Source organism: Anabrus simplex, chromosome 1 (genome assembly GCF_040414725.1).
Source record: "Anabrus simplex isolate iqAnaSimp1 chromosome 1, ASM4041472v1, whole genome shotgun sequence".
Lineage (NCBI taxonomy): Eukaryota > Metazoa > Arthropoda > Insecta > Orthoptera > Tettigoniidae > Anabrus > Anabrus simplex.
Window position 1 is genome coordinate 672,787,432 of NC_090265.1, and position 26,354 is coordinate 672,813,785.

Below are 26,354 nucleotides of genomic sequence, written 5' to 3' on the forward strand. Positions count from 1 at the left end.
TTGCTCTAGCTCTTTTGATGATAATGAGTTAGACAATTTGGTAACTCTGGCTAATATAGACGTAGTAAATCCTATAAGCTGTTAATAGACACCGGGCTGCCGCCGAAGACTAGTGGTGTGAGACGAGGTCGTCATGTTTTGTCGCAGGTGTCAGGTGCAGTAGAAACATCCGACGAATGTTCGTATTTTCTTTATAATTCGAGTCGTATTGTAGCTGTTCAAAAATAAATTTTGGAAGCTAGAAATGCAAACTTTCAAATGAATCTGATGGAGAAGAAATAAGTTAATTTTTGGTCATTTATGTTTTTTCATTCCGATATATTAAAAAGGCCAAGGCGCACATTGCTATGGTGATTGGAACCATGTTACACCTGTATTTTACGTGGGAATACGAGGAAGCTTCACGCCATTCTGAGGAGAAAGGAACTTTATAACCAAAGTGAACTTTGTACCACTCGTTGATTGATATAGAGTTATTAATGTTTCTTTTTCTTAGTTTTGTTACACAAGTTCCTAAGTTCAGTGATATCGGAACACATTTGTGAGTTACATACTACAGTCGAAACAGGTTATAACGACTCCGAAGGGGCCTTTAATTAATGCTCGTTATTGGCGATAATCGCACAAACCGGGTTTTTTTGTGCTAAAAATATCATATCTGTAAATTTTAGGCTGCACACTTACATGGCTAGTTAAAAGAATAAAGTCAAAACTTCAAAAAGCATAAGTGCAATGAGTACTGTATTGTATTTGTGGGATGGAATTGAGAGGATTTCTCTTCTAATGTTTACAACAGTACGTACTAAAATATTATGTCAGCAAAATAACAAAATATAAAATAATAAGCGAGGGAAAAATTAGTTACGATCTAAATTGATCAGTAATGTCGCACGTGGTGTTGGCTAATAAGTGAGATCTTCTCTCTGTCCTTCGAAATGCCGAACTGAATGGCTCAGACGGTTAAGGCGCTGAGCTTCTAAGCCCAACTTGGCAGGTTCGATCCTGGCTCAGTCCGGTGGTATTTGAAGGTGCTCAAATACGACAGCCCCGTGTCGGTAGATTTACTGGCACGTAAAAGAACTCCTGTGGGACTAAATTCCGACACCTCGGCGTCTCCGAAGACCTTAAAAAGTTGTTAGTGGGACGTAAAGCAAATAACATTATTATTATTTATTGTCCTTCCAAATTATAGAAATCGTTGAGTATGATACAGCCAATTACTTCGCGACGTTGACTTTTGTTCCCCATTTTGTAATCGTCATATGATTTGTAACTTTTCTTTAATATTAAACACTGTACGTCTCTTTTACGACACCTTCACAGCGATGATTGTCTTGACTATTTATTTAATAGACAGACTGGTTTTAAATGTACAATTCACTGAAAACGAAGAGTTTGAAAATGAGCCTTAATTGTTGTCAGCAATCCCCAAGAGCGTAACAAATAAAAATCAACATTCGACATTATAATCGATAAATTTCTCCAAAAGTATGATAAAAATACACAGTTTTATACGATATGTCGTACTGAACGATTTTTAAAAACAGTGCTTTTATAGGATTTACTGTAGACGGGACCGTTAGATTGCACCGTTATATCCGATACGTCGTTAAAAGCGATATCGCAAAGTCCGTGGTTTCCCATTTTCACACCAGGTTTACCTCAGTTTAATAGCTCTTTTAATAGTATAGGATACTGAACAATGACGTCGCATGGGTTGTCTAGAAAATGTGTCTATTTTAAAAACTTATATGTTTTTGTTTCACTTGCTGGCCGAAATACGGTTCAGAAACTATAAGCGTAGTCTACGCCACTACGTTCAACGATATTTCATTTTTTCTTTACAATTTGTTTACGACGCACGTCACTGATAGGTCTTATGGTGACGATGGGATAGGAAAGGGCTAGGAGTGGAAAGGAAGCGGCCGTGGCCTTAATTAAGGTACAGTCGCAGAATTTACCTGGTGTGAAAATGAAAAACACGGAAAACCATCTTCAAGGCTACCAACAGTTGAGTTCGAACCCACTATCTTCTGAGTGCAAGCTCATACTTTCGCGCCCCTAACTACTCGGCCATCTTTCTCGGTCATTTTGAACGGGTTGTCACCTTGACAGAGGAAGGTATTTGATATGGACAAAGAAAAGGGAAGACGCAAGGAATGTATTCGCGCTGAAATATAGTTCTTTTTCCTTTCTCCAACAACCAATTCAAAATACATTAAAACTTCGGCCTTGTAGATTTTCTCCGCTACACGGAAGAGCATAATCATGGACATGCTTTTGGGATTAGAAGACGAAAGAACGAATACAGATTATTGGATCACAATTCATGAGCCTTGCAATTCTTTTGTGGATCCACTCATTTTCCTTCCGATTTATGGGAACTCCACGAGCCTACTACGCCGGCGTAGCAGAGAGAGAGGTGATACTCCCACGTGGCGCGTACCAGGTGGCGAATAGGGGGGTCCTAACCGGCTTGCCGGCGGACTTGAACGAAATAAAATAGATCTCGTAGACCAAAAGCACATCCCCGTGTGGGTGGGAGACGCAGGCGAAGAATATACCCACGGTATCCCGTGCCTGTCGTAAGAGGCGACTAAAAGGGGTGATCAAGGGATGATCGAATTAGAACCATGAGACTACTTGTAATTAGTACAACCACGCGGGGAACACTATGGGTGGCTTTTACTTGCGCGTAGTACCACTATGTTACGTAGGCTATACAATAGGTTTAGGATTAGTAGCAACAGAGCGTGAGTTTTACAGTACCTGTGATTAGTACCACTCTCTGAGCGACACCATGGGTCTACCTTGTCTATGATTAGTACCCACTATGTGAGGAACACCACGGGATAGCACGAGTCTCTGTGATTAGTACACCTATGTGAGAAACACCATAGGTCTGTGTTACATGTGCGCATTACATTACCTGTGAGTAGTACCATAATGTGTGGAATACCGCGAGTCTACGATACTTTTGATTAGTAACGCAACATGACAAATACCATGCTTCAACTTTGCTAGCGATAAGTACCATACTGAGGGGCCGATGACCTGGACCCCTTTAGACTACAAGCATCATCGATTCCCCTTGGTCAGTAATACTATTGTTTAAAGCTAGTTTCTGGGAATGTGGGGCATTACCGGTCGGATCCACTGATTGTTTTAAATTCATATCAATCCATTTATTCTTCGTCATCATGTTTTGAATTCTGGTCAGTGGATGACTTTGGACTTTTAAATTGTCCTTGCATTTCGTTTCATTTCGTACCATTAGGGAAGGATGACCTAGATTTTAGGCCCCTTTAAACAACAAGCATCATCATCATCATCATCATCATCATCATCTGGAGCAGCAGCAGCATCGATTCAGGTTTTGCAAATATCACGTTCATGGACAGTCTACTAATGTATTTCCGGTCTATATTATTATATGAAGACCTTTTCTTCAAAGTATGCGTTGTTCTACAAAATTGAACAGTCTAGTTTATATACTACTCTCCTCCATCACGATTTTGGAATTATAATAAATGCTAATTCTAATAATAGTAATAATAAATGCTAATAAGTAAGATAATCTTATAATTGGGAGTAACAGGAATGGATTTTCCAATTTCTCGTTGATAGCGGAGAAGATGGCGTCTCAGAAACATCTGGTGGTGCGTTTAGCAATCATAGTGATTCTATTTATTAGATGAAGTTGTTAAAAACACGGTCGTTCTCAAGATTTGAACACAAATTCTCTTCCTTAGGATCGCCAACGTATAGAAGTGCATCATAACACCAAGACTTTAGTTTAAGGGAACTTTCACTGTAACACATGGACGGTGCGCGAGCAATATTTCGAATTCCACAATTTTCTTCCTCTCCATTATTCTCCTTAAGACTGGTCACGCCTCCCAGCCACACATGGATATGCAGTCCATCAGAACAATGTTCTTTGCGTTCATTTTCCAATGCCTGTACGTAAAGGAAAATGAACAGTATTGTATCGTACTGTAGGAATGTATACTTTAATTAAGTATTTGCGCACTCTACAGTAAAATGCTTTTAAGGTTCATTTCCCTTTACACATTAGCACAGGAAAATGGTCTCCATGGCTAAATGGTTAGTGTGCTGGCCTTTGGTCACAGGGGTCCCGGGTTCAATTCCCGGCAAGGTCGGGAATTTTAACCATCATTGGTTAATTTCCCTGGCACGGGGGCTGGGTGTATGTGTTGTCTTCATCATCATTTCATCCTCATCACGACGCGCAGGTCGCCTACGGGAGTCAAATAAAAGACCGCACCTGACGAGCCGAACCCCTCCGAGGATCTCCCGGCACTAAAAACCATACGCCATTTTTTACAGGAAAATGAACACAATGTACGTCGTACTGGCTAAGAGGCGTGACCAGTCTTAAGAAGGATAATAGATCGGAAAATCATTGTCGGATACGAGGTTTCACTCACGCACCATCGATATACAATTATCACTGGCATACTGCAACTGCTGCACGTAGAAATGCAAATGTCTTATTGATTGGAATAAGTAGCCCTGGACCGGGATAACAATTGAGTGTAGTACTGAGCGCAGAGAAATCTTTCTCAGGATAACCATAGCCTGCGCTGTACTTCAAATATCCAATCTATCGCCGTGTTCTGACTCGACTACATCACCTATTGTAATTGGATTGATGCTTGTAAGTGATTAAAATGCTTAGAATTCGCCCAGATATTCAGACACCGGTTAGTTCCTCAACTGGTGAGAAAGGAACGTCAATTCTGGAAAAAGGAAAGTAACCAAGTCAGGCAGCCAGCCAGCCACGCTTGTGTTTCTGCTCGCAGCTGTCTGCTGCAGGAGTCACTGGAGGCAACCCGCATTACTAACGTGCTCGAACAGTTGCTCGTTTAACTACGTCACGGCGCTGTATCCAATTTCGTGTCTCGGACTGAAGAGGGAAGAAGTTCGTCTGGGTTAGACATTTGAGAGAGAATGTCTCTTCCCCTTACGCTAGACAAGACAGAGGTTTCTGTTTCACAAACTACACGTTCTTCTTCACATTTACCACGTGGGTGAGAAATGACAGAAACAACTGCTGAAATGCTCAGTGTACCGTTATATGGAAACTCCACATTTAAAGGATATCATTACAGACTGGTACAATAAATAAAGAAGGTTTGATCAAATACAAATATTTGTAAAATCATGAAATAAAGATTTCAGTAGTAAAATATCTTAATTCTTAAATGACTTAGAACACGTTTATATAATTATTAAAACATAAAAACCCAACGATTAATAGTTTTTGTCTACATTTAACATTCTTCTAAACAAAATAAATTTACATAACTACAGTGTTTCATTAACTTCAAACTCTTATCTGAATACAATAAAAACAGGTAACTCCCTAAATCCTTTCTTTGTTTTGAAGTGAACAACGCAAAATGTTATTTGTAAGACTGAACACTGTTTACAATAAAACACAAGAGAGTTTTTCAGTGTTTTATGGCCAAGAAATCACACCTTTCGCAGGTAATATTGCTGTTTTACAGTGGAAAAACCGTCCCTTTTCTCACGATGCAATGCCAGATAAATTCAATCATGCTACATTCTATGGTTAAGTATTTTCTGTTATAGCCTCCAAGGCCCCCTTTTAGTTGCCTTTTACGACAGACAGGAGATCGTTTAGACATACTGTACTCCTTTTCAGAAATAAGTCCAATTTAGAAAAAACGTGTCTTGGGAAAATCGCTGAAACTTCAGTTACTTCTTCCATCAGCTCTTCTAGATAATGCAGTGCTGCAGCACGGTTCTTCTTCTTCTTCTTCTTCTTCTTCTTCGTGAATGGGTTACTTGGCACCATGCGGAATCAACATTATGTCGGCTTTCTTTCAGCCCAGTATACCTTCATACGTAGTGAATGGGGTTTTCGTTGCAGGTGCCATACCTAACCTATCAGTTAGTTTTCTCTAATTGTCCTCAAAACACCTTGTGAGTGAGATGTTTCTGATTTCATCTCAGTCCAGCAGATTTGGTGAACCTAATTCCTTCAGGTCTTTCTCTGTCTGTTTGTACCAATTTGATCTAGTGTTTTTTTTCTTTAAGAATGTGTAAATTCTCTGAGTCAGCCTGTCTGAGTCCATTCTTTCTAAGTGCCCGATGAACTGTATTCTTCACTTGCGCATTGTCCCTGTAATTGTGGAAATTCTTTTATATATTTCAGTATTTGGGTTCGGAGAATACAATCCATCTTTGACTCTTCGTTCTAGGATTTTTCTCATTATTTTACGGTCTTTAACTTCTAATTATCCTTTAGTGTTTTGTGATGGAGATTGAGGGTTTCTGATTCACTGTTATACAAATATTAGAAATCAAGTTAAATATGAAAATATTAAAAAGACTATATAAAGCTTGAAGAATTGTATAGGTAATGTAATATAATCCTGAATATCCATAAAATACAAAGTCATGCATTAAAGAAGAAAACTTCATCCAACTCTTTACCAGGTGGTAGTGTCCCGAGAATGGATGTGACATTACCACGCATTAGGGCCATGATGATGCGCTAAATAAGATAAGCGGTTGATCACGTATCGCCGGAAATACGAGCAATCCGTTGGCCAACCTCTTTGATAAAATTGAGGCCATCATTACCCCAGGTACCACTCGATTCAATGGCTATTGGCACGAAGAAGAATGTGTCCAACAAATCGCTGTATTTTCTTCTTTAGCATGTTCCCTATTCGCGGCTAAACCTCCAGCACTCAATAACGAAAGAGAAAGATTGGACTGGGCGAAAGTATCGGCACAGATAAAATCCCGCAATTGAGATTTACCCCTTTTCCATGGCAGAAGTGTCTTCCGTCTGGCCTTTTACCGTCTGAATGGCAGCAGCCAGTGGGCTCTCGTATAGAAGGAAATTCGGCTGAAATCAGAGCCCGCAAGATGAATTAAATTTTATATGAAAATATTATGGAATACAAAATTCAATCTATTGGCAATTGCCTACTACATTTTAAATAAAAGAAATGGAGTTTGCTGACAATTGTATTGTGTGACAGGCAGTTGCAAGCTGTGGTTCTGAATATTGGGCAAGGTAGAAGAAACGCGATTAGCAAATGCACGTCATGCAGATGCTGCGATGGTCAGCGGGTGTCACTCTTTCTGACCGACCGCGCAATTAGCACGTGCGAGGATCATTTAATACGGCCCCTATCAGTGAGAAACTAGAGGAGCAGCATTGCCCTGGTACGGGCACGTACAACGTCGAGCTAAAGATCACCCCGTACTGAGAGTTCTTGCATTCGAGGGACCAAGGAGACTTCTTAGGGTAACGTGGTGGCGATCATCCGAGAAGACTTTGGAGAGAAACGGCATTCCAGTGGCGCAGACATCAAACCGAAGGGAATACTCGCTGAGGAATAGAAGAGCCGACCATGTTTGATAGAGGTACATAGACGGCCAGGAATGAAGACGACGAATGCGAATAAGAATAAGAAGGCACTATCTCGTCGGTAGCCGTGGCCATTAAGGCGTCAAGTCAACACGGGCTGACACCGTGGTTAGCCGGTTCGAGTCCCGTAGGTCGAAAACATTTTCACCATCAGAATGTTGCCCGAGGGATTGGAGACGTGGTGATATATAATTTCTAATCAATACATTGTATGCCAAAAGCCTGGATTAAATTCCAAACCTCTCCAAAATGTCCATTTGTAGTGAGGTTATATGACTTTATTGACGAGGATTCGTTCCTCAGCTGGTGACGTTAAGCCTTAAGACCTTTGATGTTATTCGACAGGAGTAGTCTGTGTGCAGATACTGGGTTTCACCCTCTCCACACATTATTATTATTATTATTATTATTATTATTATTATTATTATTATTATTATTATTATTATTATTATTATTATTATTATTATTATTTTCAGCGTTCGGTCTGCAAGCCTCTGTGATATTAATAAAAGTCGCCACAATCCTCTATTTGCAACTAGTGCTGTGGCGTCATTTAGTGTTATACCTCGTATATTTAAATCGTTAGAAACTGAGTCTAACCATCGTCGTTTTGGTCTCCCTCTACTCCTCTTACCCTCCACAACAGAGAACATTATCATCTCAGGTAACCTATCATCCTCCATTCGTCTCACATGACCCCACCACAGAAGCCGGTTTATGCGTACAGCTTCATCCATCGAGTTCATTCCTAACTTAGCCTTTATCTCCTCATTCTAAGTACCCGCCTGCTAATGTTCCCACCTGTTTGTACCAGTAATTATCTTCGCTACTTTCATGTCTGTTACTTCTAACTTATCAATAAGATATCCTGAGTCCACCCAGCTTTCGCTCCCGTAAAGCAAAGTTGGTCTTCAAACAGGCCAATGTAAAGTTAGTTTCGTCTGGGAGCTGACTTCCTTCTTACAGAACACCGTTAATCGCAACTGCGAGCTCACTGCATTAGCTTTATTACACCTTGATTCAATCTCACTTACTATGTTACCATCCTGGGAGAACACACATCCTAAATACTTGAAATTATCGACCTGTTCCAATTTTGTATTGCCAATCTAACATTCAATTCTGTTGAATTTCTTAACTTCGAAAGGCTAATTTTCATACCATACTCATTGCATCTATTTTCAAGTTCCAAGATATTAGACTGCAGGCTTTCGGCACAATCTGCCATTAAGACCAAGTCGTCAGCATAGGCCGGACTGTTTACTACATTTCCACCTAACTGAATCCCTCCCTGCCACTTTATGCCTTTCAGCAGATGATCCATGTAAACTACAAATAGCAAAGGTGAAATATTGCAGCCTTGTCTAACACCTGTAAGTACCCTGAACCAAGAACTCATTCTACCATCAATTCTCACTGAAGCCCAATTGTCAACATAAATGCCTTTGATTGATTTTAATAATCTACCCTTAATTCCATGCTCCACCAGTATGACGAACATATTTTCCCTCGGTACCCTGTCATATGCTTTCTATAGATCTACGAAACATGAACACAACTGTCTATTCCTCTCGTAACATTTTTCAATTACCTGGCACATGCTGAAAATCTGATCCTGACAGCTCCTCTGTGGTCTGAAACTACACTGGTTTTCATCCAACTTACTCTCAACCACTGATCGCACCCTCACTTCCAAGATGCCAGTAAATACTTTGCCTGGTATATTAATCAATGAGATACCTCGATACTTCTTGCAATCCTTCCTGTTCCCTTGCTTATAGATAGGTGCAATTACTGCTTTTGTCCAATCTGAAGGTGCCTTTTCAACACTCCATGCTTAACTTATTACTCTATTAAGTCATTTCATCTCTGCCTTGCTACTATACTTCACCATTTCAGGTCTAATTTCATCTATTCTTGCTGCTTTATGACAATGGAGTTTATTTACCATCTTTCCACTTCCTCAAGCGTAAATTCACCAACATCATTTTCCTCCTTCCCATGAACTTGGATGTTCGCAATACCACCAGGAAGATTTCCTTTTACGTTGAGAAGACTTCCAAAATATTCCCTCCACCCGTCCAGTATTCCCTGGGATCTATTATGAGTTCACCTGAATTACCCAACACTGTTCATTTCCTTTCTCCCTCCCTTCCTAAGATTATTACTGTCCATAAAGGTTTCCCTGCTGCTTGACCTAGTCTTTCCAGGTTATTACCAAAATCTTCCCACGACTTCTTTTTGGATTCAACAAATATTTGTTTCTTTCATCTACGTACAATTCCCTGTCTGCTTTGGTCCTTGTTTGGAGCCATTTCTGATAAGCCTTCTTTTTACGTACAAGCTGTTCTCACTTCATCATTCCACCAAGATGTTCGCTTTTTTCCATCTTTACACACAGTTGTTCCTAGGCATTCCCTTGCCGTTGCTACTACTGCATCCCTGTATGCCACCCATTCTCTTTCTATATCCTGAACCTGCTTACTGACCACTGTTCGAAACTTCTCACTAATCATATCCATGATTTTTTTTTTTTTTTTTTTTTACTTTTGATGTCGAGCGAGTTGGTTACGCAATCAACATCGATATCTGTAAGCTTCCGTTCGGGATGTGAAGGGTTCGAATCCAACCGTTGACAGTCCCGAATATGGTGTTCGGTGGTTTCCCATCTCCACACCAGGCAAATGCTGACTGGTGCTGTACCTTATGTAAGTCCTTGGGTGCTTCCTTCCCAGATCTAGCACTTCCCCAAACTTGCGTCACCGAAAAATCTTCGATGAGTTAGTGTGACGTTAAACTACTAGCAAAAATTAATTCCTAGAAGAAAGAACTTTGCCAGGGGAGGGATTTGAACACGGACCTCCCAGCTGACAGGATCGTGCTATAAAAAGAATGCTACTGTAGACACCGGATGAAACCCACGGTGTGTTTGTGTTTGATGGTGATGTCGCGGCATGACTCTCTAGTCGATGTTAAGCCACATGCGGATTTAGCAACACCGCCTTGCAAAGCCCGTTTGAATTCGCCCGCAAAGTGATCTCAGTGGCTAATTTCAACAGCCGGTAAAATGAAAACGACGCGAAAAATGGAATTTCTTTTTTCAAATTATTTACCGGTATGAGCATTTCCCTAAGGCTCATAAACCTGGTTAACACTGTTTCCAACCACCCCATATATGGTATAGGAAAATTTAAATAAATTTCATTCAGATTAAACCCAAACAAGTAATCTTAATCAGTTTTTCTCTGGCTAACTAAAGTTTGTACTGATATGCCCATGTTATTCTATCAATACGGCAACTGTGACATGCACAACCTTCAAACTGTGGGTCATACCTGAATATTACATGGGCCATATAAAATAGCCTCGACTGCAATACCAACTATCTTAAGTTAGCATCTCACGAACATACACCCAGTAATATATTGTCAATTGTTTGTGCTATTCCGGACGCAACCTCATTTATCTTAGGGCAGACTATGCTCTCCTCTAACATGCTTTCTATTGATGGAGCGGATATCGGCACACATTATCACAATTTTATTAATATTTGCCCTCTTTGCAGTGGATAGGGTGAAGAAACAATCCCGAAAAGAAATGAAAGACTTCTGACGCTTCAAAGAGAGAGGTTTTCACGCTAAAGAAGGGAAAGTGAGAGAGTTTTTTAAAAATTTAAGCTAAATTCAATCTTTTAACAAGAGGACGAAAAAAGTACTGTGATTATTAATTATACGCCAAGTAATTTCGAATAAATATTGGTATATTTAGACTGATATTTTCAGAAGCTTTTGCCGTGTCAAAAAGAACCGTGAAATTCTTTACGTTTCGCAGAGAACTTCGCTTCGCGTCTTCAGAAGAAAATCTCGTCTTTTTGGCTAGTGTGTGTATGCTTTGAAACACTGAGCCGGCTCAAACAACTGCCTCGATGCCTCGACACAACAACGCTTCACTGTTTCGAAGCTGTGAGATTGCTTCGTGTGTCGCGTGGACAGTAACTCCAGTCGCTCCGTACATGTCAGCTACGTCGGTGACAGTGCTTTGTTTATCCTCTCGCCTTGCGCGTGAAAATAAGCCGACACTCTTTAATAGATGCTTCATATTCCGAACCGCAAATGAAATTACTAAAAGAACAATGTACTCCGCAACACCAGGACATTATTGTTCTCAAATCTGGGTCGTATTATAACAGAAAGACGCTCCCGCTTGTCAATTGCAAAAGTTTCGAAAATTATGTTCTAACCTCAATTTGAAGTAGATTTTAAAACTGAATTAGGTCAAGTCTGTTACTGTATCTTGGACTCTTATTAGATTTCATTACTCATTTTATAATTATTCAAGTTCGTTCATTTACATAGACTACTATTTTACTATGTGTTTGTAAGTGGATTAGGTTAAGTATGTTACTGTACATAGAATACCTATGTTGAACTCTCAAATTTTGTTAATCATTTTATAATTATTCAAATTAGTTTTAGTGTGCTTTTAACCGTAAAACGCCCCTTTCAATATCATTGTAAGGGCGTAGTGAAGAAACAAACACAGATAATTAATATACAGCATATTGGTACTTATTATAGTGTACATCATCTATTTGAAAAAATGAAAACCTACAACCTGTTTTCCCAGTCTTTGACCGGGCCAGGGATGTAATGAATGATCCATATATAGGCTATTAGTATAATGGCGTCGCCACTCCCAAACTGATATTAATGACTGATTGATGCTATGAAATGAAAATGGAGAGTATTGCTGGAATGAAAGATGTCAGGGAAAACCGGAGTACCCGGAGATAAACCTACCCCGCCTCCGCTTTGTCCGGCACAAATCTCACATGGAGTGACCGGGATTTGAACTACTGTATCCAGCGGTGAGAAGCCGACGCGGTGCCGTCTGAGCCACGGAGGCTCCACATCATCTATTTATCATACTTTATTTTGTACATTTGCTCATTAAATATTTTATCGTTATCAGAATTTCGAAAAGTTTATTCAATGAAGTGAACTTCGCTATGAAGCGTGGTTCATGTTTCACCCCGCCATCGCGAAACACTGCTTCTCTTGCGGTTCGAGACGGAAGTGCGCTGTTTGTCAACACACTGCTTCGAAGCAGTTCGCTGTGCCGTATCGAATGTTTCGTAACAGTCAGCAGTGTCACTTCCCCCATCTCTAGTCTGTTCACAAGCAAGACCTCTCTAATAATAAAGGTTTGAATTTGAGAATGCTTTACCTTTCGTCTATACACGGCCAACTGGATCCTTCGCTGCGCACCCTAGCATAAAGTCTACTGTAAGTGGTGCTCTCGTTCGTCACTAGATGGCTCACTGTGCGATGGTCTTCTTGTTCCACAGTACATGCGTGCGAAGTAAACAGCAAGGTCATCAGATGAATCGGGGACGAATGTGGTAGAAGAAATAAATAAATATTTTAAAAATTGTAAGATTGGAACGAAAAACTGACAGGATAAAAGAATAGAATGGAGCTGAAGATGGAAAGAAAAGTGTGTAGCAGATAAAAGAAGAACATTAACTTTGAGTCAGACAGCGGGAAGGGGGGTGACGTGGAAAGAGACGCGTGTTACAACGAGGTTGAAGACACTTTTGCACAATATTGATTTCTGATTTTCTTGGTACTGTTTTTCAACTGAGTTAAAGAAAGGAAAGATCCCAACATATTTTGTTCCATTAAACATACAGGGTATTCCCAAACATGTGGTAAGCAATCGGGAGATGGATAGTAGACCCCAAAACAACACAAATAGTCCCTATTGCTATACTGTCCAACCCCACCGCCGGTTACTTCTAGCATATTTGGGAAGACTATATAATACAAGGAGAATATTTAAAAATAATCCTGTTATCCTCAAATAGATTTCTTTTGTTCGGCAGATTAAGACCTTTAGGCCTTTTCTTCGGAAGTTATATATTTTCACGTGCGGAAGTTTAAAAAAATTAAAATATTTATTTATTTCTTCTACCACATTCGTCGCCGATTCATCTGATAACCTTGCTGTTTACTTCGCACGCATGTACCGTGGAACAAGAAGACCATCGCACAACTGTACAACTGTAATACCTTAGAGCTGCTAAATAATACAGTATTTTAATAACACATAAGAAATACTATATTATTATTATTATTATTATTATTATTATTATTATTATTATTATTATTATTATTATATTATTTTGTTGTTGTTGTTGTTTTTCGAATTGATCCTCTATGGACTGCGTGTTAACAACCAATCTCATTTTCAGTGTCTGCGTCTTGTTCGTCTATGGGCTTTGACATCCTGCCAGTATCTCTTGAGCCCATAGATCATCGCTTACTTCCGCTCCTCTGGTAAATGGCCTCTCCATTTTCTTGGTTCTGTCTCCACCATAAAACCCTGATGGCTTTACACCATCCTTCTAAAACTAACCTTGTCATTGATTTTATCTTCCTTAATTATTATTATTGTCTACAAAGGCAACAATATAGGATATATAATCGATCTAACCGTCCGATTCGAATCCTCCGCGAGTCAACCTGACGATATTGATCGTGAGAAGAAGAAAATATACGAGCCCACAGTTCTGTTCTACAAGGAATTTTATAACCTAAAAAGGATGGAAGTCATACGTTTGAAAATCGGGAGTAGGGGCACAATACTTCGAAAATTCGTTGAGTTCTGCAAGAAAATCTACCCACCAAAATCCTTGAGTAGTTACATTGCACTTCCTGCCTTGAAATCATCAATACGTATTTTAAGAAGCCATCTTAGTGATTTTCTTTAAACTTCAACACTTGTTTTATTTTCTATCACACTCTTTCATATGGTACTAAATACACTTTGTGTTTTAGACAACCTCCAATTTGAGGAAATGTTGCTATGTAATAAATAAATATAAGTTATATAATTTTATTTGCGAATTGACCACTTGGGATCACGCTAAAATTTCATTGTTTCTTAATCCGACGTTTCCTTTTCCTCCAGTACTCCTTCAAATGAGCCCTAAAGCGTTTCTTGTGTTCATCTGTCCAGGCTCTTTGCGTCTTTTCAGTTCTTTCGACATTAAACCCTTCCAAATTTTGAATCATGATCCCAAATCTTTTCCTGTTCAACATCTGAACTTCCTAGATCTTGGACTTCCCTAGATCTTTGCGAACTTCCTGGATCCATGCTGTCGTCGTCTTCTTGTTCCACAGGTAGTCAAGTAACTTTGTGGTTGGTCTGGTCTTGTCCATTCTGTACAAATGTCTGGAAGTGATAACCTCCTCTTTTTCATGGCCTCTGAAATTTTCTCCATAATTTTGTAGACTTCATTGTTGTTCCGAAATTTTCAGCCGGTTTCAGTCTGGATTCTTCTTTCTAGGATCTCCAGCTTCTCCAACTTGTAATTCATCGAGAGGCATTCACTGGCATACAGGCATTCCGTTTTTATAACAGTGTTGTAGTACCTTATTTTGGCATTCCATGAGATGCATTTCTTGTTGTAGATGTTTTTAGTTAGCCTATAAGCTTTCTCCATTTTTAAGATACGATCGTCTACAACAGACTTCTCTATTCCATTCTCTCGTATTATTTCATCGAGATATTTGAACTTTTTAACCCTCTGAATCCGTCCAATCTCTATTTCAAGGAATTCTGGTCTATGTTTGTCATTCATCATGAACTTGGTCTTCTCTTTCAAAATCCTAAGTCCCGTCTTGTTAGCGATCTTTTCTATGAGGTTGATCTGTATGGCCCCTTCCTCTAGGTTTTTTGAAAGTATCGCAAAATCAGCGAAAGCCAAGCAGTTGACTATGATTCCTCCCGATATTTTCCTGATCAGATCGGGATTATCCTTTGATTTTCAAGTTCGGAATTCCAAATTCTCACAATCTGCTCCAGGACACAGTTGAATAGTAGTGGTGATAATCCATCACTCTGTCGCACACCTGTCTTAATTTCAAATGACTCAGACAATTCTCCCATGAATTTCACCTAAGAAGTTGTGCCCGTTAAGGTTTCTGTGATAATTTTTGATAGTTTGGTTTCGATCCCAAATTATTATTAGGTTGATCTACACAATTAGAACATGGCTAGCCCTTTGTATTCACGAAATATTAACAGCTAATTTATATTAATAGTAACAGTCTGTTTATATAAAGTGTTTAGGTTGAAGAAGGCTAATATGCAATATTAACATCATACGAACAATAATCCAGGACTTCAGCTATTACCCAGATATTGGTAATAATGTTGCTTAAAACTACCAGGTGAGGTCCCCTGATAGAGACGGAGAGTATATTCCTCTGTCGTGCTGAAGAAATAATAAATTTGTTCATGATGTGGTGCGATGAGGCAAGAATGTACAATTTGTTTTACCGTTTTCCGAAATTGTGATTGGATGAGGGGTGATGAAATTGACAATACAAGTAGGGGAGGTGACACGAGGAGAATATTCGATGAAGAAGGCATAAAGCACGAAGATTACGGCTCATATTCAGTTTTAGCCAAACAAATTCATCGTAGGCAGGTGTAACATATTCATAGTAATGTAGGTCACATGTATAGCGAACACAGGCGTCTTGCGCGTGTTGTAGTTTGTTTTTCCTTACAACTTGCTTTACGTCGCACCGACACAGATAGGTCTTATGGCGACGATAGGATGGGAAAGTGCTAGGAGTGAGAAGGAAGCGGCTGTTGCCTTAATTAACGTACAACCCCAACATTTGCCTGGTGTCAAAACCAGAAAACACAGAAGACCATCTTCAGAGCTGCCGACAGTTGGGTTCGAACCCACTGTCTCCCGAATGAAAGCTCACAGTTGCGCGCCCCTAACCGCACGGCCAACTCGCCCAGTGTAGTTAGTGATTAAGAGTAACGGTCAAGTCGTTGTACACGGCGTCACAGTAGTCGAAACAAGATAATGCCAGTGTGCAAACGAGGCATTCCTTTAATACTCGAGAAGATAATATGTTGCGAAATCTTATGATTTAAGTGGTGCATATACCTTTCTGGAAACGATGAGTCAACAACCATTTTGTTGCTAGTCAGATTTGAGTGGTTTTAGGTTGACTTTTGGATGCTAATTCCAAATGTGATAACGGTTTTGCTCAATTAGCTCTAGTTTTAGAGATATTGAAAGTCCTACCGGAAAATATTTTAAAAACAGGAAAATAAATATGAAAAGTATAACCTCCTCACAAACAGCCTGAAAACAAAACCAGATCTTATAAAGTGAACATATGAACTATACAGCGAATCTATATTCAGTTCATAACATAACGAGTAATAGTTTTCACAATTATTGCTTGAAAAAACTCTGTATGATTGTCTCCTGTGTGAATAATCAGGATAGTTGCGTTGGGGATTCCAGCAGTAGTCTGCCATAATGTGTCTGTCCCACCTTCCTTGATACCTTTCCTCCATGACTTGGATGTATTGATGAAACCTCTTCCCTTGTTCCTCACTAATAACCATGATTGTCAGGAAATCTATCTAGGTGACTATGAAGGAAGTGTACCTTTATGCTCATATTGGACCCCAAATTATGAACGTTTGTTAGCATGTTGTGGACCAATTGTTCGCAGTTCTCTGCTTTAAGGTTGCCCAAGAAGTTCCTCACAACACAAATAAAACTACACCAGGCAGATGCCTCGATGTCAGTCATGACTTTACTGAAATCTGAATCATTGATGAGCTGGCGAATTTGAGGACCATCGAAGCTGCCTGCCTGCTTTCACAACTGAGTCTAGGGGAAGATCTGCAAATGTACTTGAAGCAATTTGAATTTCTGTCCAAGGCCTTAACAAATTTCTTCATGAGGCCTAGGTTTACATGAAAGTGAACGGATAATGATTTTGTCCCTATCAACCAATGGCTCATGTATGATGTTCGCTTATCTAACTGTCATATATTCTCTTAAAGGCCATGTTACATTTTCCCAATGATGTTGCTTAGCCCTACTATCCCACATGCAGATGAAACATGGGTGCTTTGTGTAGTCACTTTTCTGCCCAAGCAAGATATTGACCATATTAAAATCAACACAAATAAGCCACCCGTGCTGATGATAACGAATTTGCTGCAGAATCATATTCATGTTGTTACATTCTTAATGAAGTTTTGTGGAGCGCGCAAGCGGATTGGATGCATAGCGATTCCCATTGTGTAACAGCACACATTTCAAGCTGTTTACGGATTTATCGATAAAAATTCGCCAGTTTTATGGTCGATACTCCTGCAAACCCATTTCAAGTAGTAGTACCGAAATATCATTGCAGTAGAAAATTTCAGCATCTTTATTGAAGTACGGAAGAAGCCCCTTTTCTCTAGTCCGGTAAGCTGTAATATTAGTTTATAGCTTCAGGCAGTTCATTTCTTTGAGCCTGGATGCCAAGAGTTCTGAATCTTCTTTAGATAGACTGAGGTCTCTTATCAAGTTACTGAGTTGTTCCTGAGAGAACTGCCGAGGTGTAGAAATACTGGCTTCATATTCACTGTCATCACATATTACTTTCCAAGTCCTGCAATTCTTCAACATCTGACAATGGAAGTTGAGGAATTGTGGTAAATACTGGCAGTGGAACATCTTTGCTATGTGGTATAAGTGTCCTTGCTGAATCCAAATTTACATAATCGCTTTTTTTGTATTTATTGAAACCTTTTACACTCTTCTTCTTCTTCTTCTTTATCTGTTTACCCTCTGGGATCGACTTTCCCTCGGAATGAGCGAGGGATCCCACCTCTACCACCTCAAAGGCAATGTCCTGGAGCTTCAGTCTCTGGGTCGGGGGATAAAACTGGGGAGGATGATAACTACCTCGCCCAGGCGGCCTCACCTGCTATGCTGAACAGGGGCCTTGTGAGGGATGGGAATATTGGAAGGAAGAGGGAAGGAAGTGGCCGTGGCCTTAAGTTAGGTACCATCCCGGCATTTTCCTGGAGGAGAAGTGGGAAACCACGGAAAACCACTTCCAGGATGGCTGAGGTGGGAATCGAACCCACCTCTACTCAGCTGACCACCCGAGGCTGAGTGGACCCCGTTCCAACCCTCGTACTACTTTTCAAATTTCGTGCCAGAGCCGTGAATCGAACCCGGGCCTCCGGAGGTGGCAGCTATTCGCACTAAACACTGCACCACAGAGGCGGAAACCTTTTACACTCATAACACAAAAATAACAGTCATCGTGGTGGTTTTGTTGTCCTCTCCAAACCATTGGCACACCGAAGTTTAAACTTTCCTTTGTTCCGCTTGTCCACTTTCTTAGAGCCTCCACACAGCTTTTACAAACCTTATATTTCACTACAACAAACAAAAAAATGTAAAGTTAATGTTTAAGTTGGCATATTATAATGTTACATTACAATAAACAATCAAACATAAATTTTAAAAATTAAGATTCGCCTCCATAAGTCAGCGGATATAGGTAATGTCAGAATACAAGGTTAATTTAATGATACAGGTATCTTATAAACTAGAGCTAATCTGTAAAAATGAATGACAGGTTCGTATTCAGCTAAACCAAAATACCCCATATTCGTTGCAATATCCCTGGCACCTTGAATTTTTTTTTTTTGTTGGCCAGTGTTATCTACCGTTTTCGTATGGTCTATTATAACACCAAGATTATTAACTGATACAATGAAATTGTGAATTTAGTAAGCAGAGTTTTGGTGACGTGAAATTGTTTATGATTTTTGAACGAAGTTAGTAAGTTCATGCGTGTCGGTAATATCCTGTAAGAGTCTATTGACAGTTTTAATTTCATCAGTTACTCCTTCCATTTCACAGTTCAAGTACGATTATAAATAGTCAGAGTACATATGGTATTTGCAGTTGTTAACCGAACACGCAATTTCGTTGAAATAGTTCGCCTCCACAGCTAAATGGTTAGCGTGCTGTCTTTTGGTCCAAGGGGCCTCGGGGTCGATTCCCGACCGGTCGAGGATTTTAAACTTCATTGGTTATTTAGGATGGTTCAGAGGCTGGATATGTGCGCCGATTTCATCATTAGAACCCATCATAGGTAGGGTCTCATTCTCATAGACGCGCAGGTCGCCTATAAGGTGTCAATTCGAAGGACCTGCACCACGGACTCCGGAGGCTACACGCCATTAAATGTTAAAGCGTTGATATAGATGAAAAGTAGAAGAGGTCCTAGGACAGATCCCTGAGGAAAACCAACCTTTACGGATCGCCATGATGAATATTTGTTACTGACGTTTAATGAAAGTGCTACAGGGAATATTGTCCTTTTTAATCTCACCCATTCAATTGTACTGACACATATTACTTACTCAGGCCTGTATGGACACCGAAGAGCAATTGTTAAGTTATTCCTCAGGAAAAGTACCTAGACCATCTCCAGCTGAAGGCTTACAAGGATTACATAGGCGAGATGATGATAGTGATAACTACTGTTTTAAGCTGAAGTAAAACCGGGCAACCATCCCTTCTTTATTCTAACCAGTAGCGAAGAAGGAAGACTTCCGATCTTTCGAAGATTGAAGTTATCGGGAATAGAAGGGAAAGTGCTACGGAAGGCATGAAAATAAGACTTCCTACGCCTCATAAATCTAATACCTTCGGGGTCAGAAGAGAACAGATGTTGACCAATCGAAGTCGTATAGGGAAGATGAAGTCGAGGAAGGTGGTACAAGTATGAGGGCATTCAAAAGGAAACCATCCGGAGGCTATAAAATGAAAAACTGCACCGTTATTTCAAAAGTATTGCCCAGCACTGTTGAGGCACTTATCCCACTGCGACACGAGGTGGTGAATGGCCGTCGCGTAAAATTTCTGGGGCTGCGTGGTGAACCAGTTCTGAACGCACTGCTTGACGTCGGTGTCCGAGGTAAATAGTTTGCCTCACAGAAACTTCTTTAGCTCACATTGGATTTTTTGGGTGGCGGCGACCTTGCATGCTTCCGCTGGAGACTTTGTCATTTTGACTCGGGTTCGAAGTGATGACACCATGTCTCGTCTGCAGCAATCACTCATGACAGGAACTCATTACCTTCCTAGGCACAGCGCAGCAGATATTCAAGAGAGAGGTCAATTCGACATGTTTCCTGTGCTGGTTGTGCACTGTGAGGCACCCATTGGGCGCACTTTTAGCGAAATTTTAGTCTGGCCTTAATGATGGTGTGAACACTTCCGACCTCTGCGGCAATGGCTGCTACCGTAACTCGCTAATCTTGCATAATAAGGGCTAGATGCCTGCTGGACAATGACGTGGCGTTCTAGACCGTGCATCATCGGCCAACGACATGCGTCCTTCCCTGAATCGCTTGCAACGGTCATGCAGTGTTCTCCGTACATTTCTACCATTCTTCGATGAAATTTCGTTCCCGTTACTTCTTCTGCTGTCAGGAAAAGCTCTACACCCCTTTTCTCTTCTTACGAAACCTCCCTTTCACGTTTTTCAACACGACTGGGTGCAGTGGATCGTCAACGCGTGCGCGTGCTTGCTCTGTTGTCACGTGGTGTGTACCCATGTCCCTTCAGCGGCGAGTTTAGGACCTCAGCGCTTTTATAGGGACCGCACCTTCTTCCGCTGGCAATTGCATTACGATCCTTTCAGCGGGTTTACCTTCTTCCGCAGGCAATTGCATTACGATCCTTTCGGCGGTTTTCATTTAAATGCTTCAAGCCCATTTATTTTTGAATGGCCCTCAAATAAACAATGCTTTGCTCAACCAGGGGTCCCGTCGTCAACAAACCACGCTTTCTAGTCGAGGTCTCCTAAAGTTACCCTTTTAGTCGCTTCTATCGACAGACAGGGGATACTGTGCATGTGCTTTACCACCTCTACCAACAGGGGGATTGCCGTCCTAACCATCATTTTTTTAACTTCATTAGTCCCCACCAGTGGCGCCACTGTACACGCAACACGTTTCGACAACGCACATCCGATCTCTCCTTCTCTCTACGTGCAGTTGCGGTTGATCAATGCTGAAGTATTAATACCAGCGGACAGCAATAAGCGATATTGCTGTTTCGTTGTGGAGGGAGATAAAATAAACAGATCAATTCTCTTGATTAGTTCCTGGTAAAATATAACATTCATCCATGGGATTCATGTTATCAATAGAGCAATAGAAATTATTGTTTGTTTCGGGAGAGATAATAACTTTTAATCTGTACCTCTCACACCACGAGGATTATATCGCTAAGTGCTGACTAATCAATTATACGAGTACACTGATCAGTATTGAGAGTTATCACCAAACTGTTAGTCGTGTAGTCAAATAGTAGTTGTAATTAATAGCGGGTTCGATCCTCGGTAAGGTCGGTAGTACTAGAGGCTTTTTAAATATGACAACTCCGTTATATTGTGGGGCGAATTTCTGACATCTCGGCGTACGGTACACAGTTGCGGCGATTGGGAATTAGAAGTGGGGGGTGTATATGTACAGATAACAAAAAGTACCCGGGTGTGTCGAATATAGCAGTGGGGGAGAGGAGTGTATATACATCCAACCTGGAAAGAAAAAAACTACAGAATGGTAAGTTTTCTGGTCCTCACTGAGCGAATTTCGACAGAGAGGTAAAGGTTGATAGTTTGCCAATTTCAGTGTCCTAATAATAGATTTCTGAGATTTTGATTCAAAACTATACAATAAAACTAACACCAAAGGAAGAATAATTACACTTGTATAACAATTAAATAGATGTACGGTGTATTTATACAATTAAAAATAATGTAGTATTTGACTACACATTAACAGACGCTAAAGAGACTACCAGACTGACGAATGCGCGCGGCAAGCGGGTGAATCATACCGCAATGTCCATGAACTTGGCAAAAAGTATATATACCCCTATTACCCTTCCTCACAGCACGTGCAAAGTCTCCACTACTTGCTGTAGCACTGCTAGAGGAAACAATTAACCCTTTATACTAAAGTTTCTGACACCTTCGTGAGCAGCCTCACGAATTTTTGGCAATTCCTCAGGCTCCAGCCAGCAGTTTTCACTGCAGGTGGAGCAATTACCTTTCTATATCAATTTCCTCCCATATTCACGAGCAGCCTCGTGTATTTCTGATAATGGTCGAATAGCGGGTGATTACCACGACCTCTTTTGCGGTGATTACTGTGGGGAGAGCCCACTATTCCATTATTATTGTTATTCAGGGTAGAGTTGAAGATGTTCGCCCATGTTGGACAATGTTACTTCTCTCCATTAAGGATCACTAAGGTAGGAATACTGTAGAGCTGAAGGGAAATAATAATTATAAAAAATAAATAAAAATAAAATACTTGCTATAGCACGATACAAATCGGTTAGCCGCTACGAACGGTATGTTGTGCGTATTTCCACTAATAATTTTGTTAATATTAAATAAAATAAAGGAAAGAATCAGCTGATAAGACAACAGGGCTTGTACAAATTGCTTTTTTTTTTTAAATAATTCCCATCATTCTTAGTTTCAGCCGGCTAAAATGGAATAAAAAATCTAATGTTTTCTCCACAAAGTGGAGGGGAGGGAGACGACTGCACTTGTTATTATTATTATTATTATTATTATTATTATTATTATTATTATTATTAGATAATACTTTCTTTTAGAAAATCTACATGGTCAAAAAACACATGGAGAGCGTTATCATCTGCCGTATAACCCCTTGTGGTTGGGGTCGGTAGAACAACACCCACGATATCCGTGATTATCGTAAGAGGCGACTGAAAGGGGCCCCAGGGGCTAATAACTTGGGAGCGTGAGTTGGCGACCACAGGGCTCTTAGTTGAGTCCTGACATTTCTTCCACTTATTTGTGCCAGGCTCCTCAATTTCATCTATCCTATCCGACCTACCTTGATCAATTTTTGTTCTTTTCGGACCCCAATACTCTTCGGTTCTTAGTACTAGGGAGTTTTGCACCTTTAGTGGCGCCCATAACCAACCAACTTACTCAGACCTGTATGGACACCGAAGAGCAATTGTTAAGTTATTCTGCAGGAAAAGTACCAAGACCATCTCCAGCTGAAGGGATTGATACAAGGCCATGTGGCCGATACCTTCATTTTTCGAAGTGTCGGATCCTGTACACAGCATAGTATAGCGCTTTCGCTACATAATATTCTTTGTCTTGTAGTTCAGTAACATGCTAAAACATGGCAAACCTAACTATTTTCATAATATCCTTGACATATGTACTTCTGTCCGACTCGTTGGCTGAATGGTCAGCATACTGGCCTTCGGTTCAGAGGGTCCCGGGTTCGATTCCCGGCCGGGTCGGGGATTTTAACCTTCATTGGTTAATTCCAATGGCTCGGGGGCTGGGTATTTGTGCTGTCCCCTGCAACTCACACACCACACATAACACTATCCTCCACCACAATAACACGCAGTTACCTACACATGGCAGATGCCGCCCCCCCCCTCATCGGAGGGTCTGCCTTACAAGGGCTGCACCCGGCTAGAAATAGCCACACGAAATTATTATTATCTGTACTTCTAGAAATGATGCTACAGGGACCTAGGGCAAGAATTTTCTCCATCTATATGCTCTGTTATCCTTGACTGAGGCAGTTGGACGTGTGTCATGGCGAATGTAGGCTACATGTATGAGTAGCATTGAAATATAATTTTTTGCTCATCAACTCCTAATAAATGGCGAAACAGATAAGCAAAAGAGACCACCAAAACTACAAAGGAATATTATTATTATTATTATTATTATTATTATTATTATTATTATTATTATTATTATTGTTGTAATATGTTTTCTCAAGGTGGAGTTGTTTATATTTAGCAAATATATTCGTTTTTCTTTTGACATACATGTTTTATGGCTGGGGATGATTTGAATATATTCGTTACGGAAGTTAGCTTGCCTGAATTGTTACCCTAGCAACTGTGCAGACAGTTGATGTAAGGTATGGATGGAAGGCCTAGCAACTGTGCAGACAGTTGATGTAAGGTATGGATGGAGGGCCAGACAGTGTTACCTAGCAACCGTGCAGGCTGTGATGGTGATGACCAAAGGCCAGCACGCTAACCATTTAGCCATGGAGTCGGACACTGCTTCAAAGACATTACACAATAAATCATGCCTAGCGCAACTATAGATCATTCCATGTTAAGAAAACAGTACTGTTCTTATGGACCTGCAAGCAGCGAAACACCTCCACCCCCCACCCCCACCCACCTCTTAGACGTTCACAATTCCTCTTGATTAAGGAATATTATACGTACATGTATTTTATATTGTATTATGAAAGATAGAGAAAAGGATGATTCAAAATTTTGTCCGTGCGTTATTAAAATATTTACTGAAGTTTTCTTTTTCATGAATAGATTCGCAGGGGGGAAGCGCAATGGCAGGAACAGCCATCGCTTTTTTGCCTTCCTTCATTTTCCTTCTGTGTCGTTCTGATACATGTAGCACGTAATCCGTTACTCTTTGAATCCTGGCAGCTTATTTAAAACATCTATTTTTGTGTTACGTATATGTTTAGTCTTCATATCAGTGCGTACTTATGTTGAGTGAATGTTATGTGATTAATTAGCCTACGTGTGCGATTTCTTTCTTTAATAATAATGCAGTTATCTATTTAAATTATGGATGAGGCCAAGGAAGAAACAAAAGTAAACTGTCCTTAATTTGCAGTTTAGTTTCTTCGGCCTTTTATCTTGAACTTAAATACTGAGTTTCACAGATTTACCTACCAATATTTTCCCGTGATCCTTTTGAGAACAGCCGTTTGATATGACAACCCTGTTGTCATAAGAGCAACACCGTTTTCTTAACATGGAATGACCTATAGTCACAGAACATTCTTTATACTGAAGCACACCTCACATACTTCCTCTTTCACTGTCATACATAATAACACGAGGCTGACGTATTTGAGCACCGTAAAAGGCCACTGGACGGAGTCAGGACACATGTCACCGACGTACATTTTTCTTAATTTTATTGCCATACTGAGAGTCAACTGAAGACGTTAGCGGTTCCTTTGATGTTAGTCAGACTTGTGGTCGGTGAAGAGACTTCCGCAGCGCCAAATAGTTCCCTAGATTTGTTACTTGTTCCTAAAGTCAGGAACTTCCTTCAGTTAGTTAGGTATTCTGGTGAACTGACCTGACGAATTAAAAAAATTTGCCCTGTATAAATGTGGAAAATATATCACAGATTGTATGTTATTCGGGCTCGTTACCAACTCTTATATTTCATACTTAGATGGCTATGAATAGTTATTGTTCTCAGTGGTGTATGTAGCAAAATAATAATAATAATAATAATAGTAATAATAATAATAATAATAATAATAATAATAATTTAATATGATATTGATATATTTTTGCACTGTGTACATAGTAAGCTTTGTTCGAGTTCATTTCATTGCTGATAAGTTCGCATAACATGTGCGACGTTGAAGATGGATCCAAGAAAACTGTTGGCAATACTGGCTGCAACAGCATGTTCAGTATTCTTAATGGCTGCCAGCTGTGAGCAACACGTGTGTGATGCTGTGGCGCTTGAATCCCCTGTGAAATACGTTAAAGCTAACAAAAGAAAAAAATTAAGTAGGGAATCTAAACCGAATTGTTTTAAACAATTGCAGTAGCCTACGAGATGGGAATCTGCTGTGGACTGTGGAAGACGTGGTAAAAAACACCGCGCAGCTGACCGGCGTTTCTGTGTACAGTGTTTACGCCGCTTGCGTGGAATTTAAACTCCACGGAAAATCCAAGTCTTCAGCGAAAGGTCGATGTGTCAGCTCAGCACTCGCCGTAAATAAAACAGGAAGGACCTTAAACGGTATGGGAATAGAATCCTTGGCGTATTCGATAATAATAATAATAATAATAATAATAATAATAATAATAATAATAATAATAATAATAATAATAATTTGTACTTTGCTTTATATTCGTAACCGCCCTCTACCTGCAGAAATGTTGTCATGAGGGGATCATTTCGTTTTTATCTTCCGAATG

The 26,354-nt window shown here is 40.1% G+C and overlaps 1 protein-coding gene across 1 annotated transcript in view; it reads left to right on the forward strand.

Moving 5' to 3' along the window:
• The window catches only part of LOC136886022 (dual specificity protein phosphatase 22-like), a 735,408-nt gene that overhangs the window by 495,917 nt on the left and 213,137 nt on the right, over positions 1-26,354 (forward strand). The window lies entirely within an intron of this gene.